We start from the raw sequence: 13757 nt of genomic DNA, 5'->3' as shown, positions 1-13757 counted from the left end.
TCATTCTCATCTACTCCTATCATCTGTAGGTTTGGTCTTCTCATTGTGTCCTGGATTTCCTGGATGTTTTGAGTTAGGATCTTTTTGCAATTTGCATTTTATTTGATTGTTGTGTGGATGTTCTCTATGGAATCTTCTGCACCTGAGATTCTCTCTTCCATCTCTTGTATTCTGTTGCTGATTCTCGTATCTATGGTTCTAGATTTCTTTCCTAGGATTTCTATCTCCATTGTTGTCTCACTTTGTGTTTTCTTTATTGTGTCTACTTCCCTTTTTAGGTCTTGTATGGTTTTGTTCAATTCCATCACCTGTCTGGTTGTGTTTCTCTTTATTTCTTTAAGGACTTCTACCTCTTTAGCAGTGTTCTACTCTATTTTCTTTAAGTGAGTTATTAAAGTCCTTCTTGAAGTCCTCTACCAGCATCAAGAGATATGATTTTAAATCTGATTCTTGCTTTTCAGGTATGTTGGGGTATCCAGAACTGGCTGAGGTGGGAGTGCTGGGTTCTGATGATGGTGATTGGTCTTGGTTTCTGTTAGTAAGATTCTGACATTTGCCTTTCGCCATCTGGTAACCTCTGGAGCTAGTTGTTATAGTAGTCTCTGGTTGGAGCTTGCTCCTCCTGTGATTCTGTTAGCCTTTGTTATCAGACCTGGGAGTATAGCTTTGTCTTGAGTTTCAGTGAGTAGAGTACTCTCTGTAGGCAAGCTGTCCTCTTTCAGGGAAGGTGCACAGATATCTGGCGTTCAGACCTGCCTCCTGGCTGAAGATGAAGGCTTGAAACAGGGCCTGTCCCAGAAGCTGTGTTGCTTCTCCCTGTCTAAAAATCTGTGTAGCTTCTGTAATATACACTCTCACTGGCACAGACTAGTCACTGTGGGATCTGGGACCCAAGATGCCTCCCCCAGGTGCTCAGCATCAGAACCCTCCTGGGCAGTGTGAATACCTCTCCTCTGGCGGGGAAGGTGCCTGGATGTCTGGCGCCTAAACGGGGTCTGTTCCAGAAGCTGTGTAGCTTCTGTAGTCCGCACACTCACCTGTCCAGACTAGTCACTGAGGGATCTGGAACCAAGATCAGTCTTTTCTTTCTTTCTGTTCTCTCTCTCTCTCTCTCTCTCTCTCTCTCTCTCTCTCTCTCTCTCTCCCTTTCTTCCTTTTTTCCATGATCAAGTTCGAGTATATAAGCTTTCTGTTGTTTCCTTTATTTTTTATGAGAGTTCTTGATATCTTACATTAGGTCTCTATCGTATCCATGAGATGGGAATTTAAGTCTTGCTTTTCATGTGTGTTAGGGAAGGAGCGTTGCTTGGTAGGATAACTAGGTCCTAATAGTACCAATCTAATAGTGCATTGAATTAGGTTGCTTATGGTTTTATGTTTGCCTCTGTCCATCTCGTTCTTCTGTTAACTGGCCAGGGTGTCTCTGACTGGAACTGGCCTCTTTGGGGGCAGGTAGAGCTCTGTGAAGTGAGTTTGTGATGGTCTCCTTCTAGGCAAACAGTGTTGTCTCTGGTTAGTGTGGGCCTCTTTTTAAAATCTGGTTAGAGCAGGCCTCTTGTGACCCTGGTTAATGTAGACCTCTTGTGTCCTTGGTTACCATGGAACTCCTAGGAGAATTACAGGCTGTAGTTTTTGGGTTGGTATCTGGCACTGGTCTAACCTGGATGGAGAAGTAAACTGTAAAGGAGGTGGAGCTCAGGGTGGGGGTTGGAAGGGTGGGTACGTCCTGAGTCTGCTGGGTTGTGTGAGTGTCCCAGCTGGCATGGGTATTTGGGCAAAATTCTCACCTGTGTCTTTGGTCACTGAGGGACTCCTGAGAAGCATGTAGACTGTAGTGTTTGGGAAGGAATTGGCCAGGCTGCTCATCAGCCACGAACATCTTAATACACTAAGATTTTATTCTCAGCCAATCACTAGTTGAAACATGTTTAGGTATCTGTGATTTACTTACACCACTATTTGAAAGAAGATTCTATGAATTTTCCAGTTGTCACCTGAATGCTTGGTATGATTTAAGCCAAATGACTGTGAATTTTACCTTCTGTCCTTTCTTAAGTTGTGTTTCCTACTTGATATAATAGGGAAGAGACAAAATTCTCTTATATTGTTCTCTTTCTCTTTTTACTATAGCATATTTTGCATTATATCATATATATAGAAATAACATATATTATGAATCAATTACATATGCTATGTGATACTGTATATATTTACCATATAGTATATTCAGAAATCTCTATGTATGTATTTTTTGTAGTTTGAATACAAATGGCCCCCCTAGACCCATAGAGAGTAGTAGCCCTATTAAGGGTTTGTTGGAGTAGCTAAGGCCTTGCTAGAGAAAATGGTCACTATGGGTGGTATTCGAGGTCTCAGACACTCAATTCACATCCAGTGGTGCAGTCTTTTCCTGCTGCCTGGGAATCAAGATGTAGAAATTTCAGCTACTTCTCTAGGACTATATTTGCCGGCATGCCACCAAGCTTCCTGACATGACAATTATTGGCTAAAGCTCTGAACTGTAAGCCAGCTCCAATTATTTTTTATTTTTGAAAGTAAAAGTTGCTATTGTTGTGATTTCTTTTCACAGAAATAAAACATCAAGATAGTATTAGAAATTTCTTCTAGGTCAAGTGACTGCATACTGATTTCAAATGTGAGTTTTCAATAGAGCCTGATCTGCAAAGCTTCTACTAACTATGGGAATTAGGTGCTTCTATACATTTGTTCAACTAATAAATATGAGAAAACCTCAAATATATTCTATTAAGAAATTGTAGCATGGTCAGGATTTATAAGATTTTATGAATATATTTGTTTAATATGGCTTTGATAACACCAAAAGTATAGGTTTAATATGGAATTAAACTTCATGCATTCTGCTTCTTTCTTAAAACCTGATTCTGAACTCCATAAAATTTACATGAAAATATGTTGTGAGAATCAAACAAAATGCTAAGTTTTTTGTTTTATATATAAGAAATCATAATGTAAAATTATTTTAAAAAACACAGGGTAAATTTCCATTCATCCTAATAGTGACAATCTTCATGACCTTAACAAGTTGTTCAGAATATTGATTTTTTTCAGAGTTAAAATAGGAATAAGCACGAACCCATCTCCCAGTCCTGGAATAATACATTATAAGTTTTAAAGGAGTATTAAAAGTTGCATATCACTTTAAAAAGCATATTTTTATTTTCTTCAAATCTCTGTGGAAGGCAAAAAGTTCTGTCTGGAGCATGCTTGCACATTCAGTATCATTTTATTTGCAGCAAGCACCGGTAATTAGTGGAGATTTGGAATTCATTGTCACAGCTTGTACTTTCTAAGCTCTTACCCATGTGAACTGCGCTCATTTCCTTTGCACAGCTTGACCTTTTCTAATTAATGCACAGGAGTGCCTACCTGCAACTTACATTGACGTGCTGTGCCTATCAGAAGCCAGAGAAAGTTCCAGCTCTACAAATTCCCTAAACACTTGCAGTGACAAAATGAGTTTTGAAAAGTTTGAGCACAATGCTCTCAGAGCTCTTTGGTTATTGTTGTCTATTTTCAGAGAAGAATACAATCTACTCTATAATTTAGTGTTTTACCTTTTAAAAAATCCTAATAGAATACATATTTTTAATTAGTCTTTTAAAACTACAGAAGAGATTCGGGGTGACAGTTTAGTGGACAGCCATACAGGATGTAGAAGGGAGTTTGGATCCCAGCACTATAGAAAGACTGGAAGGCATCATGCTAATTTTTCTGTTATCCTAGTGCACAAGAAGCAGAGTCAAGCCATTCTCAGCACAAGCTATAAGGCTAGAATATCCAAATAAATGAGATACAGGTTAAGTGACAGGTCCTCCTTCAATAAATAAAGCTATAGTGGAAGACACTCAATATCAATGTCACATATATACACATTCACCCACACACATAGAATACACATAAATACTTATGCACACAAACACATAAACACACATATATGCATATATTTGCATATATAACACACACGCACATACACACACATACACACACCCACACATGCATACAACTACCAGTATTCAATACAAGAAAATATTTTGCCAAAGAGTAAAAATGTTGATTTTTAAGGTAAGTTGATGTTGCTTATTAAATGTTATCCAACAATAAGAAATAATCTAAATCAAATTTGCCATATAGTCAGCAAATTTTATGTAATTTTTAAATATATGTTATTATTCGTTATGTAGAACTGAAAATTACCAAAAGGATAATGTTTAATTCAAAACCCAAAAGAAGGTAAAATCCATCCAAGGTTACAACTATTTCACAAAGTCCAAATTTGGTTCACTATGGAAGATCTTTTTCTTGACAGATTTTGCATGCCCTATGTATGGTTGTGGAGTAGGCTGTATCTCCACCAACGTCATTGGCATTGTTTTCAAGCTGCAGTTAAGAAATCTTAGAGGAGGTGGCATAGATATCCTGCTTAGGGCTGAGAATGCAACAGTCAGGTAGGCTTATTCTGGATCCCCAACATCAGTCTCTTCAGTAACCACTCACTATTGGAAAGTAGCCTCTCTAGACCAAAGAAGAAAGGAATGGTATTCAATGGGTATCAGCATGGATTTTTGAAGGCAATTCAATAAACAGACTCTGAGAACATCACAGAAGATGGAGAAGGAAACAGCAGAAGAGTCAGGGGCTGAGCAGAATGCTGTGAAAAGATGGGTGTGATATGAAAATTGTACCCACAAACTCTTAGCAAAAGTTGCAGAGGTGGGCACATCTTCATTTCTCTCTGCACCAGAGATGGATGATCCCTGAGTCCCCACCACTCCCTAAGGAAGTGTTGGCAGTTCACACTCAATAGAGGAAGGCAAAGACACTTTTTTAAGTACTGTACTCACAGGTACATTGTTAGACATTCCCAACATATGTTCATGCAAGCAACCCTAATTAAATACAGCGGGTCACACATATCTCCCCAGAGAGACATAAGAACATAAGGGGGATTATTGGGTGGAGGAATGGAGGTTTTCAGAGAATGTATTTAGTGGCAAATATCATCAAGCATTAGAAACATTTAAACAATAGAAAATGGTCATAAATTAGATTTCTGAATATTTTTAAGTACATCTCTTCAGATGTGCTTTTTAAAAATCAATCAACCACAATTACAGTCAATGATCCCAGATATGCTGCATATCTAAGCTGTAACTTCCACTACTAACTTCCATGTATATCCATGTATGAGCTTTTAGTTAAACGATTCAATACATGAATCTTCCTTAAGTGGAGGGGGATGTTGGTTGCAATACTGTTATTCAAAACTGATAAAAGAAAATATCCACAACTAAGAGAGGGGTGCCCTGAAAGGCAGGGGCACAACTGTTTGTTAATATAGGTGAGCTTGGCATATTTCAAAAGTAGTGATATTTCATCCATACATCTGGCAAAAACAGGATAAAACCCGTCTATTCAGTGTGAGCTCTTCTTTTTCAATAAAAATAAAATGATGGTAGAAGCAGATTTTTACGTAGCTGAAAAAAATGACAAATCTAATTTCTATTTCATATTTGAATTTGTAAAAAATAAATGCCACAATTATTCACATTTAATTTCTTGTCATTGTGATTTAAGTTTATGTGTATAGCATGAGTCACATGAATTTTGAGTATATTTTGTTTGACTTTGTTTATTTAAAGCTTTTCAGAAGCTGACACCCAATGTTTTATTGATGGCCTTGAGACACTTTTAGGCTCAAGTAGTCTTCTTTCCTCAAGGTTAGAAACATTCTGTCTTCCTTCTGCTGATTCTCTTCCCTGTGTGTCTCCCCTTTCTCACCCCATTCTATCCCTCCTGATCCACTCCTGTTTTGTCTCTAATTAGAACAAAACATTTCCAATTGATAACAACCAGAGATGACAAAATAAAACATAGTAAGATGAAGCAAATCCATTACACTGAAATTGGACATCACAGCCCAATAGAAGGAAAAGAGTTCCAAGAGCATGCACACTTGTACTCAGAGAGACCCACTTGTTCTCACAGTCAGGAGTGGCATAAAAATACTAAGCTAGTAGCTAACATATATATTCAGAGGACTTGGTGAAGATCCTTGCAGGTCCTGTGCCTGCTTCTTCAGTTTCTATGAGCTCATTTAAGCCTTGCTTAGTTAGTTCAGAGGGCAGTGTTCTCCTGATATCCTCCATCCCCTCTGGTTCCTACTTTCTTTCCTTTTCTTTTGTGGACTTCCCTGAGCTTGACAGGGACTTCCAACTTCTATTCTCTTTCAGCTGTAACATCTGGCTGTGGGTCTCTGCATTTGTTTTCATCTGGAGGTGCAGAAAGCCTCTTGGATGTCTGGTGACTGGATAAGGCACTGATCTATGATTATAGCAGAATATCTTTAGGGGTATGTTCTTATTGCTGTTTTGTTTTGTTTTGTTTGGCCAATAATGTTTTATTTTACCCTAGGTATATGGGCTATCTATCTAGTCTATGGTTCTTGCTTACTGGGTGATGGGTAGGGTATGGGTTCCTCAAGGAGTGGGTCTTAAGTTAAATCAGGCACTGATGGCTACCCCTACAAGTTTGGTGGCGACAAAAAAAATTGTAGGTTCAAGGTTTTGTGGCTGTGTTGGAGTTTACATTTCTCTTTTGGGAGCCTTCAGAGTACCTTCCCAGACCAAAGTGATTGGAATGTAGGAGAAAATTTTACATGTAGTCACCCAAATGACTTCTCCATGTTCAATGAGTTGTATGGGTGTTGTCCTTGGCAATGGGCTCTGCTGACTGTCAATATTCAGAAGGAAAAAAATTGTTTAGAAATAATTTAGGTTGTTTGGGCACTTTTATAGGACTTCCTTGGTCAACAAATCAATTCTCTCCAATCTCTCCAGTGGGAGCCTTGCCTGATTTCAAGAGGTGGCCATCTGAGACTCCGTTTCTCCCATTACTAAAGATCCTGGTTAGGAGCACCTCCAGAAAACTTCCACTCCACTAGGTTTTCCCAACAGCCTTCAAGTGACCTCTTTTTCCAATTGCCTCTCCCCACATTATCTTCTTACATGCCCATCTGAATCCCCTGCTCCCATCTCCACCTGTCCCCAGGAATCCCCTAAGAGCTATCCTACCACTTTTCACCTCCTCAGGAATCTCCATGCATACTCCCTTAGTCACTCTTCTTTACCAAACTCATTCTGGGTCTATGGTTATAGCTTGCTTATTGTATTTCATTGCAAATATCTACTTATAAATGAATACTTACTATATTTATCTTTCTGGGTCTGTGTCTCTCAGGGTGATCCTATTACCATCCATTTGCATATTTCATGATTATATTTTTTAACAACTGAGATATAATTCATTGTATAAATGTATCACATTTTATTTACCTATTTTATCACTGAGGGACATCTAGGCTGTTTCCAGTTATTATAGATAACTGGCTATTATAAATAAAGAGCTTTTAAATGTTGAATATGATTTAAGTGCCATAATTTAAGATTAATGGATTTCACATTGGCTTTCTGTCCTTCTTTTCGCAGCCCTGAAGTCCCATCATAGTAGCTTTGGAGACTGTCTAGGGAAGCTCCTCTGAGTATGCCATTCAGTATGTCCAAGAGTGGAGCCTAGTCCTTTCTGCAGTCATGCTTTTATTACTTCTGAGACTCTGTGGCTGAATCCTGAGACTCAAGCTGGCCAAAGGACCTCTGGGAAAACCGGGTAGTGTCTGATATGAAATCTCATTTCCACTACCACATTTTCTGTCTGTTAATTTTTCAAAGAGAGCCTCACTCAGATGATGAAGCCTGCTTGATTTGGGGGTGATGAGTAATCTGGCCACAGCCCCTGTGACGACAAGTCTGTGAGGTTTTGGAGCAGCACTGTGCACCACATTCAAATCAGAACACTCAGGTTTCCTTCACAATATCAATGTGGTAGCGGCTGGAAAGAAATATTCTAAAATTTAGAGGAAGGTGAGACGGTGCCTGGGAGTGGAGAGTGGGAAGGGAAGAGGGAAAGGCAGGGTTGGCGGGAAAGGTCTTATGCGAAAATTCACTATGTAGTAGGGAACAAAGTACCTCTAAATTCTTTCTATACATATGGGGTTTAGGTTTGTGTTTGTTAGTTTCTTAGTGAACACAAAAGGTAATTTCTGAAATTAAAATTAAATGGTATATCCATTCTTAGAGCATGGCCTGAAAATATCAACATTAATATTACTGGACACAGCCTTTTATATTCATAAGATATATTTCTGGAAATAAGCTAACATGGATTTCCTTTGAATGTATATAATGAAATGACCATTTATAGTGAATTTTCTTTCAGTAAGGAAATAATTTTCTGACATAGATGTCTGTGAGAGAAATATTTGGGAGAAAATAAAACAAAACTACTGAAAACATTTATTTCTCAATTATGGAACAACAACAAAAAAAGCACAATCTCTTTACTTCTGAAATGTTCTACAAAGAACACGCAGTAAGGTGGTAAAACTGCTTGAGAATGGATTGCATATTTATGATCTTAAAGCTTGTACATATTTGAGGGGATTTGTAACAGTTTGTTCTAGTTCAGTTTCCTGTTGCCACTTAGCGTTCAAAGCCACAGAGTATGTGCACTGGAGAGGTATACATGTTCTGAGGCTTCTGCTCAAATTTCGGCTCCTGTTTGTACTGAAAAAAATTTGCCATTGATAGCCTTGGAGTTCTTTTTCATTTTATCTGAAAATAGTTACAGGAAAGTGTTTTACCATCTACGATTGCATATACAATTCAATTCTTAGAGTTTCCATGTTGAAGATGGTGGTTTGCATTTATGGAACTGTTTGGAATTAACTGAAGACTCGGTCTTCCGTTACGTCTCCTTTTTTTTTTTTTTTTTTTTTTTTTTTGATGACTATGACATTTACTCACTTCGGTGAATTTAACCTTTACTTTCAATATTTACAGATTCAGATGTGCCAGTTTTCTTTAGTTAGACAGAATGGTGATATGAAATATTTTGTGTACTCAGAAAAAATATTAGAAGTATATACAGACACTATTTTCTTGTTTTTGTACTTCCTCCCAAGTACCTGTCATAGCTGCTATCCTTTCAAATACTAGAAAAGGCTAGCAGTCACTTTGCTGTGTTCCATGTGGGCATGCGATTACCTGGCAAGTCGTAGATGTCATGTCGTCTGTTACTTGTCTCCAAAGATTCTCTCTCCTCTCTCTCCAGCAATTAGCACAAGTTCCTCTGCCATAATCTTCAGGTCATTTCTTTGTCTTTGTAAAATATTTTCTTCCTCTGAGAATACTTTTCTTTCTATTGGGCTGCATTTTATGCTGTCTTTATGTCTTTAACTCAGTGAGACAGCCCTTCTCTCTCTCGGGTTCCCATCCTGCCGTGATCTGCAGATGGATGAGGTCCGGATGGGAAATTGCAAACCCCATGGAGCCTTGGCTGGTCCATTGGAGCAGCCAGAACAGTTTCTCTAGGGTCTCCCACTGGTTTATCTTGTCTGAAATAAATTAAATGAGGCTGTTGATGCACATAGATTTCTTTGTGCACAGCTATTCAGTTGGGAAACTTCCTTGCAATCAAGAACTAGACCCGGTGACATAAGAATAATCATTCGTTGTTTCTAGTGTCTCTGGAGACATGATTAGCAAAAGGTGTGAAGATGCATAGTAGAGAGAGGACCATGGAGACAGTGACAGAAAAATGTACCACCTTTTTCTAGAGATGTCCAATTCTCTTTGCACTAGCCAAGTCCCTTATGAAGCTTCTGGTTCTTGACCTTGTTAGTTGGCCTTATATGAATTTCTACAAGAAAGTAAAAGAATTCTCACCGAGCCCTACATCAAAATAGTCAAAAGGATCTGGAAGTTATGATGTGTATGTCTTATCTCATATATACCTCACTGACCTTTGTTGCCTTTAATTGTAAATGTTTGAAATATCTAAGCAGCAAAAATATTCAAAATTGAGCAACTAACACTAGACAGCAATGTATATATATATTAAATAAGTTAATATTTTTATTACAGTGTTAGTACTTCAGTGCCTCATAATATCTATACACAACTATTTGAAACTGCAAAAAATGTCATACCTTGTGTACCTTCCTGTGTATAGATAGTACTTTAAAGAATAAAGAGCCTTCTTAGAAGAGTTTAGACCAATTGTGAGTTCAGATTTGAATCCTCCACTTCTTTCCATGTATCTTCCTGCTCTCTCCAATTTGTATACTGTGGTCAGTGTATTATATATACTCGACCTCTGTCTGTCTCTATTGTCTCCCCTTAATAGAGTAATTTGCTTTGCATTTTTAACCCTCACAGAAAACATGGAATAAAGTAGAATTAAAGATTTTTTTTTAAGAATTGTTTAACAGAGGATAAAGTGAAGAATTTACTGATACAATCTGACACAGAACTGCACTAGAAAGAGTAAACATTATCAATGTAAATCCACATGTTTCTTCCAATGGTTATGATATTTTTCTTTTGTTTACAGTTGCTTTCAAACACTAAGCTGCTTTCAGGAAGTGATATATGCACAAGCATGCACATGTGTACATGCGTGCATGCACACACAGACACACATGCACTATCACTCTCAAACATACAAACACATACTATCTTATTCTAAGAGGCATGGAAGAGTATATAGTTTCAGATTCAAGCTATGCATTTAGCTTAAGTTGTAAAACCTGATTGCATGGGAAGTAGTAAAGATAGATTGTTACATTCCCTTCTAAGAACAAATAAACAAATCAGGATGAATTCACAGTAGAAGGGCAGACTCAGCACATTTATCAAAAATAAGTCAAGACACATTATTAACATGGTTATGTTGCCTTGCTAAAGTTCAGTTTTTTCAAGGCAACAGGTAGTTTCAGAAAAAATGTATTCCCACACTTGTGCAAAAATGATCATCACATTCAGAGAACTTATATGTTCATCTTATTTAAAGTAATTATTTCTAGTGTAAACCATTAAGCCTTTATTTCAGGATTTTATGTTATAAATAAAAGCAAATTCTTGCTGGAGGAGGGCTCTTTAAGTTCTCTTTCCCTATGTTGGGCATTTCATCTAAGCCCTCCCCCAACCCCCACCCTTGTGTCTTGAGTGTCTTTCACCTCAGAGATGTCTGCTGCACTCTGGAGCCCCTCTCCCCCAACCTTCTATCTCCCAAGGTTGACTGTTTCCATTCTTTCTGCTTGACCTTATGGCTTCAGTCCTTTTCTCTCACCCAGTGCCAGATCAGGTTCCCCTCTCCCCACTTTCCTTCCCACCTCACCCCTACCCTCCATTCGCACTTGTGATTGCTTTCTTTGCCCACTCAAGTGCAACTGAGGCATCCTCATTTGGGCCCTTCAGCTTGTTGATATTTTTGAGTTCTGCAGACTATATCTTGGGTATTCTGTACTTTTCTTTTATTGGCTTATATTCATTTATTAGTGAATACATACCATGAATATCCTTTTGGGTCTGAATTACCTCACTCAAGTTGATATTTTCAAGTTCCAACTATTTGCCTGCAAAACTCAGGATATCCTTGTTCTTAATAGCTGAGTGGTAGTCCATTGTGTAAATGAACCACATTTTCTATATCCATTCTTCTGTCGTGGGACATCTGGGTTGTTTTCAGCTTCTGACCATCACATATAACACCATTATGAACATAGTGGAACATGTGCCGCTGTGGCGTGGTGGGGCATCTTTAAGGTAGATTCCTAAGAGTGGTATATCTGGGTCTTCAGGTAGACAGGACATCAAGTGAGGGATTGGGGTACCATCACACAGTCACAACTCTGACATCTAATTTTTCCTGTCTGAAAGAATTACAGGGATGGAAATGGAAAGGAGCCTGAGGAAAAGAAGGTCCAGTGACAGGCCCAAAGAGGGATCAAGCTCAAGGGAAGGTCCCAAGGCCCAACACTATTACTGAGTCTATGGAGCACTCACAAAAAGCGACCTAGCATGACCGAACACTGGAAGAACCAACAAGCATCTAAAAGATTCAGATGCAGATATTTACAACCAAGAAATGGACAGAAGCAGCTGACCCCTGTTGTTGAATTAGGGAAGGCTGAAAGAAGGTGAGGAGAAGTGCGATCCTGCAAGAGGACCAACAGTTTCAATTAATCTGGACGCCTGAGATCTCTCAAACACTGGAACACCAAACAGACAGCATAAACCAGCTGATATGAGGCCCCCAACACACATACAGTAGAAGACTTCCGGGTCTGCGTTCATTCAGAGATGATGCACCTAATTCTCAAAAGACTGAAGGCCTCAGGGAATTTAGAGGTCAGGTGAGGTGGGAGATGGGGACATGCACATGAATACAGGGGGTGGGAAGGAGGTATAGGATGCAGCAGATTCAGAGATGGAGGGTGGACAGGGGTGGGGAATAAAATAAGTACTGTAAAATTAATTAACTAAAAATTACTAATTAATACAAAGAAAAGCAAATTAAAAAATATTACTTCAGTTGCATATTTTATGTAATCTCAAGTTCACTTATTGGCTTTTCTTGTATTCCTCACTTGCAGTTTATATATAATTTCAAAAGAAAATTATGACTATGTGTCTTTTGGCATGTGTAGGTACACTGTGTCTATGATTCCATCAGAGATGATTACGATTGAAGTTAGGCTCTGTGAGTGTCTTTTTTTGCCTAAAAATGAATTCCCGGTGCTTCTGATTACTCAGTCACAAGATTATTAATGAACCAGAAGGATTATGAAGTTGGATCTAGAATGATCTTTAATATTCTTCTCATAGACTGCTAATTTATATTTTAGTATTCATTAAAATTAATAATAGTACATTCTCTACATTTGTTACACTTGGGTTAGTATAATTATGTTAACAAATGTTACCCACCACAACCTTCCATCAACCATCACCTGATAAAAAATTAACTGATGTTGAAAAATGCATCTGTGTGTATATTCTAAATTTAATTTTAAATTACAGAACCATGCGCGCTGCTCTTGTGTTGGAAATAGAAACAATTCTGCTCGTTCCTGCTCAGATGAATTAATCCTCCCTAAGCTTTGATTGGAATATCACTTAGTAGATTAATGTGACTTCAGCCCAATACACATAATGGTGGCCAGATTAATTCACTGACACTTCCAACACATTCTTGATAGTAAGCTGGGGAAACATAAATTAACTTGGAGCGGTACATTATATCGCATATAGAAGTGAACCGCATGAGTATATATTATGCAAATCGTCCCTATGTATTTTCAAAATATTAGCAAGTAAATTGCACAAGCTAACTACTATGAATTATATAATTATTAGAATTTAAGTTGTACTCCTCCATTCCAATAGTCTCCAACAATGCCTGCAATGAAAAATATCCCAGACTCTAATAGTTTAAAAAAGTAAAGAGCATTTATTGATCAAGTTCCTACAAGCAGGGGTCCAATTCCATTTGGGATGGAAGGACCCTGACTGAATTGGCAGATACAGTTTTAAAGTAAAAAAGAGGAACAATAGGGAGAAGTAGATGATCTATATTTTGATTGATGGGTTCTAACCCTGGGGAAATGGGTGATGCTCTGATTGGATAGGGACTTGCTTCAAGCATATTTGACTGACATGCCAAGTAGGGGTAGCCCTTTACCTCTTGGCAAGCTTGGCTAACTGTCCTTTTGCAAGCTGGGCAAAGGTCCCTTTTACATAAGACCATTGTTCCAGTCACTGACTTATCCAGTTCCAGGAAGTAGAAACTCAGGCCTGGTCTCCTGAGCTGCTATTTTG

General features: G+C 38.3%; 1 long non-coding RNA gene across 1 annotated transcript in view; it reads left to right on the top strand.

Moving 5' to 3' along the window:
• Positions 1-231: 231 nt before the first annotated feature.
• 4921515E04Rik (RIKEN cDNA 4921515E04 gene) overlaps positions 232-13757 on the top strand; it is a 291491-nt gene continuing 277965 nt past the window's right edge. Inside the window, exons 1-5 of the long non-coding RNA NR_045711.1 lie at positions 232-461; positions 4349-4487; positions 7527-7958; positions 11817-12292; positions 12587-12639. This is a non-coding gene — a long non-coding RNA (RIKEN cDNA 4921515E04 gene). The remainder of the gene's footprint in view (positions 462-4348; positions 4488-7526; positions 7959-11816; positions 12293-12586; positions 12640-13757) is intronic.

Source organism: Mus musculus, chromosome 15 (assembly GCF_000001635.26).
Source record: "Mus musculus strain C57BL/6J chromosome 15, GRCm38.p6 C57BL/6J".
NCBI classification, from domain to species: domain Eukaryota; kingdom Metazoa; phylum Chordata; class Mammalia; order Rodentia; family Muridae; genus Mus; species Mus musculus.
Note: the sequence above shows the minus strand (reverse complement) of the source record. Positions and strands in the feature narration are given on the sequence as shown.